Consider the following 6,171-nt stretch of genomic DNA (forward strand, 5'->3'; position numbering starts at 1 on the left):
TGTTTTTAGTGTTTAGCTGCAGTTTACTGACTTTCACTGTCATAGAGGGGTATTATGTCAAGTAGACCCATCTACTTGAAAGAGATCCTCTGAAGCAAGCTATATGAGGATACTATACACAGTAAAGGGCCACTTGGAAAATTAAGGTTATTTTGTACTTCACCTTATGAAAATCCAGTTGATTAGTAGGAGACCCCAAAGTACTAGCAATGTAATCTGAATTTTTTTTTGCAAGAATGAGGTTTAAAAAAAGGGAAATCTCAGCCATTACCATGTAATCGAATCTCTAAAGCTACAATCTTTCCTTTCGAGTTTTGGGGATTAAATATAAATTAAGCTGTCTGTGTAAAAGAATCTGCTTAAGTAAAGGAAGGAATTAGGTTTTAAGTTTAGTTAAAAGATTTTTGCTGTCAGGTAAGTAAGTAAATTAAGTAAAATATTGAAGCAAGCAAAGAAATAGCTTTTATCTCAATTTTGATTTCTGGTCACTTAGCCTGTGTGTGTGTGTGTGTGTGTGTGTCTGTCTGTCTCACTGAGCTTTTGTAAGATATAAATAGCCTGCATTCCCTAGGAAAGAGGGTAAGGACTTCCTGAGGCTATCTTTTCTGCATTTAGACTTTAAAAGGGTAATTTAAAAAAAAAAAAAAATCACTAGACAGAAAGGGAAGCATAAAATTTCCCCCAATATATAAAAATTTTTATTTGAAAGCAGAATCAGGAAGGGATTTCTGTCTGAATAAAAAGATCAAGTTTAGTTTCATTTTTCCCTTGGGTGGAGCCTTAGAAGCAGTGTTAAGCTGATAAAGATCTAGAGCAAGCAGCTGTAGATAGCATGGCCATAGCCTGTAATGGCTGATTGCCATTTCAAGTAAGGTTAATTAAGTCAAGTAAACACTGAATTCAATGCCACTTGGCAAAAGGGATTTTTTTGGTCACTCCAAAGTGTATGAATTCAGGTTTAATTGGATCCCCAAAGCTAAAGTTTGTAGATTATGTTTAAATTAAATCTAGGGAACTGTTTATTCAGTTTAATCTTCTAACAGATAATGTTTGATATGATGAAGAGTTTAGTAGACATTTTTCATGGTGATGATTTGGTCTGAATGGCTATATGTACACTGAAGGAATTCAATGCTAGCTCCATAAGATCAGAACTTCATATGGCTCTGTTTTGCCCTCCTTAACCAAGACTGAATTGTCAAATGGGCAAACATCCAATAACAGCAGAGTTTGGAAAGTTTCCAAGTGTCATTCAAGGAGAAGGACTGGAATCAGCATGCTGGAAATGTTGACCATGAAACTTTGCTCTGTGGTTCTACCCTTCCTCCTTGTCTGGTCTTAACATTTCAGAAAGCTGAAATATTTTTAGACACTAGATGTCACCAAAAGACTGTGTTATTTTCCTCAATTGTCACCAGGCATTTATTTTTTTTTAATTAATTTATTTTGAATTATCAACAATAACTTTCATAAGCTTTTGAGTTTTAAATTTTTCTCCCCCTTCCTCCCCATATCCCTCCCCAAGACAGCACACAATCTGATATAGGCTATACATATACATTCCTATTAAACATGTTTTCACATTAGTGATGTTGTAAGAATTAGAACCAATAGGAGGAACCACCAAAAAGAGGAAACAAAATTCAACAGAAGAGAAAAAAAATAGCAAACAGTATGCTTCAATGTACATTCAAATTCCATAGTTCTTTCTTTGGATGTGAATAGCATTTTCCATCATGAGGCCTTTGGAGATGTCTTAGATCCTTGTATTGCTGGGAAAGATTAAGTTTATCAATATTAGTCATCACACAACATGACTGTTATTATGTATAAAGTTCTCCTGGTTCTGCTCACTTCACTCAGCATCAGACCATACAAGTCTTTCAAGGTTTTTCTGAAATCAGCCTGTTCATCATTTCTTATAGCACAATAGTATTCCATTACATTCATATACCACAACTTGTTCAGCCATTCTCCTATTGATAGGCATCCTCTCAATTGCCAATTTTTTGCCACCACAAAAAGAGCTGCTATAAATATTTTTGTACATCTGGGTGCTTTTCCCATTTGTATGATCTCTTTGGGATATAGCCCTAGAAGTGCTGTTGCTAGGTCAAACGATATGCACATTTTTATAGCCCTTTGGGCATAATTCCAAATTTCTCTCCAAAATGGTTGGATCATTTCACAACTCCACCAACAATACATTAGTGTTCTGATTTTCCCACATCTTCTCCAACAATTATCATTTTCGTGTTTTGTCATTTTGGCCAATCTGGTAGGTGTGATGTGGTACCTCAGAGTTGTTTTGATTTGCATTTCTTTAATCAATAGTGAATTAGAGCATTTGTTCATATGACTATGGATGGCTTTAATTTCTTCCTCTGAGAACTGCTTGTTCATATCCTTTGACCGTTTATCAATTGGGGAATGACTTGTATTCCTATAAATTTGACTTATTTCTCTATATATTTTAGAAGTGAGGCCCCTATCAGACACACTGGTTGTAAAAATTCTTTCCCAGCTTTCTACCTTCCTTCTAATCTTAGTTGCGTTGGCTTTGTTTGTGCAAAAACTTTTCAATTTAATGTAATCAAAGTCATCCATTTTGCATTTTGTAATGTTCTCTATCTTCTGTTTGATCATGAATTCTTCTATTCTCCATAAATCTAGTAGGTAAGCTATTCCTTGCTCTCCCAGTATGCTTATAGTATCAGCCTTTATATCTAAATTATGAACCCATTTTGGCTTTATTTTGGCATATGGTGTGAGATTGTGAACAATGCCTAGTTTCTGCCATACTCTTTTCCAGTTTTCCCAGCAGTTTTTGTCAAAGAGTGGGTTCTTATCCCAGAAGCTAGAGTCTTTGGGTTTATCAAATAATAAAATACTGTAGTCATTGACTACTATGTCTTGCATACTTAACCTGTTCCACTGATCCACCACTCTATTTCTTAGCCAGTACCAAGCAGTTTTGATGATTGCTGCTTCATAATACAATTTAATATCTAGAATGGCTAGGCCACCTTACCCTGCATTTCTTTTCATTAGTTCTCTTGATATTCTGGACGTTTTATTCTTCCAAATGAATCTTGTTATTATTATTTGTTCTAACTGTATAAAATAATTTTTGGTAGTTTGATTGGTATGGCACTGAACAAGTAAATTAGCTTAGATGGAATTGTCATTTTTATTATATTAGCTGGGCCTACCCATGAGCAACTGATGTTTTTTCCAATTATTTAGATCTGACTTTATTTGTGTGAAAAGTGTTTTGTAATTGCGTTCATATAATTCCTGGGTTTGTTTCAGGAGGTAGACTCCTAAACATTTTATTATGTCTACAGTAACTTTAAATGGAATTTCTTTATCTCTTGCTGTTGGGCATTTTTGGTAATATATAGAAATGCCGATGATTTATGGGGGTTTGTTTAATAGCCTGAAACTTTGCTGAAATTGTTTATTATTTCAAGTAGTTTTTTACTTGATTCTCTGGGATTCTCTAAGTATATCATCATGTCATCTGCAAAGAGTGATAGCTTTGTTTCTTCTTTGCCTATTCTAATACCTTCAATTTCTTTTTCTTCTCTTATTGCTGAAGCTAACATTTCCAGGACAATATTGAACAACAGCGGTGATAATGGACATCCTTGTTTCACTCCCGATCTTACTGGAAATACTTCCAGCTTGTCCCTATTACATATAATGCTTGCTGAAGGTTTTAGGTAGATGCTATTTATTATTTTAAGGAAGACTCCATTTATTCCTCTGCTCTCTAGTGTTTTTAATAGAAATGGATGCTGTATTTTGTCAAAAGCTTTTTCTGCATCTATTGAGATGATCGTGTGGTTTCTGTTAGTTTTGGTGTTGATATGATGGATTATGCTGATAATTTTCCTAATATTGAACCAGCCCTGCATTTCTGGTATAAATCCTACCTGGTTATAGTGTATTATTCTTGTGATAAGTTACTGTAATCTATTTGTTAATGTTTTATTTAAAATTCTCACATCTATATTTACTAGAGAAATTGGTCTATAATTTTCTTTCTCGTTTTGACTCTTCCTGGTTTAGGTATCAGCGCCATATTTGTATCATAAAAAGAATTTGATAAGACTCCTTCTTCACCTATTTTCCCAAATAGTCATATAGTATTGGAATTAATTGTTCTTTAAATGTTTGATAGAATTCCCTTGTAATTCCATCTGGCCCTGGAGATTTTTTCCTAGGGAGTTCATCAATGGCTTGTTCAATTTCTTTTTCTAAGTTGGGGCTATTGAAGTATTTTACTTCCTCTTTTGTTAATCTGGGTAATTTATACTTTGGAAATATGTATCCATTTCACTAAGATTGCCAAATTTGTTGACATACAGTTGGGCAAAATAGTTCCTAAATATTGTTTTAATTTCCTCTTCCTTGGTGGTAGATTCACCTTTTTCATTCTTGACATTAGTAATTTGATTTTCTTCTTTCTTTTTTTAAATGAAATTAACCAAAGTTTATCTATTTTGTTGGGGTTTTTTTCCTTCATAAAACCAGCTCTTAGGTTTATTTATTAATTCAATAGTTTTCTTAATTTCAATTTTATTAATTTTTCCTTTAGTTTTCAAAATTTCTAATTTGGTGTTTAATTGAGGATTTTTAATTTGTTCTTTTTCTAGTTTTTTTAGTTGTATGCCCAATTCATTGATTACCTCTTTTTCTGTTTCATTTATGTAAGCATTTAGAGATACAAAACTGTCCCTAAGAACTGCTTTTGCTGCATCCCATAAGTTTTGATACGTTGTCTCATTATTGTCATTCTCTTGAACGAAGTTATTGATTGTTTCTATGATTTGTTGTTAGACCTAATCATTTTTTAGGATTAGATTATTTAGTTTCCAATTTTTTTAGTCTATTTTTCAATGGACCTTTATTACATATAATTTTTATTGCATCATGATCTGAAAAGGATGCATTTAATATTTCTGCCTTTCTGCATTGGAGTGTGAGGTTTTTATGCCCCAGTACACGATCAATTTTTGTGTATGTGCCATGTACTGCTGAGAGAAAAGTATATTCCTTTCTATCCCAATTCTGTTTTCTCCAGAGGTCTATCATACCTATCTTTTCTTATGTTCTATTCTTAACTTCTTTCTTGTTTATTTTGTGGTTAGATTTATCTAGTTCAGAGAGGGGGAGGTTGAGGTCCCCCACTAGTATAGTTTTGCTGTCTATTTCTTCCTGTAACTCCCTGAACTTCTCCTCTAAGAATTTGGATGATATACCATTTGGTATATATATGTTTAGTAATGATATTACTTCATTGTCTATGGTGCCTTTTAGCAGGATGTAGTTTCCTTCCTTATCTCTTTTGGTAAGATCTATTTTAGCTTTTGGTTTGTCTGAGATCAGGATTGCTACCTCTGCTTCTTTTACTTCAGCTGATGCATAATATATTCTGCTCCAGCCTTTTACCTTTACCCTGTATGTGTCACTCTTTTTCAAATGTGTTTCCTGTAAACAACATATTGTAGGATTATGGTTTTTAATCCATTCTGCTAGACTCTTCTGTTTTATGGGAGAGTTCATCCCATTCACATTCACAGTTATGATTACTTTCTGTGTCTTTTTCTCCATTCTTTTTCCCCCTGTTAATGCTTTTCTTTCTCCTTTCTCCTTTCCCCCACTCACTAGTGTTTTCCTCTTGACTACCACCTCCTTCAGTCCCACCTCCCTTCCATTATCCCTTTCCCTTTTCTTCCCCTTTACCCTTACTGCTTCTTCCCTCCCTTCTATGCCCTCTCCCTTTTCTTTCTCCTTTTGATTCCTACTGCCTATAGGGCAAGTTAGATTTCTATACCTAACTGATTATGTTATTACATTCTTGAGCCAGATCTGATGAGAGTAAGGTTCAAACAGTGCTCATCTCCCTTCCTTCTTTCCCTCTGCTGTGATAGGTTTTTGTGTCTCTTCCTGTAATGTAATTTACCCTTGTCTGCCTCCTCCTTTTTCAGTACATTTGCTTAGATCATATTAATCCACTTACTTGGATTCATTAAACCCACTTAATTAGATTTTTTTTATCATTACATCAAAGTCAACTTATGTCCACCCCCTTTATGTATACTCCTTTAACATGGTATAATAACAATACAGTTCTCAAGAGTTGCAAGAGTCATCTTCCCTTGT

The sequence above is a fragment of the Vombatus ursinus genome, unplaced genomic scaffold (assembly GCF_900497805.2).
Source record: "Vombatus ursinus unplaced genomic scaffold, bare-nosed wombat genome assembly UNPS02004080.1, whole genome shotgun sequence".
NCBI classification, from domain to species: Eukaryota; Metazoa; Chordata; class Mammalia; order Diprotodontia; family Vombatidae; genus Vombatus; species Vombatus ursinus.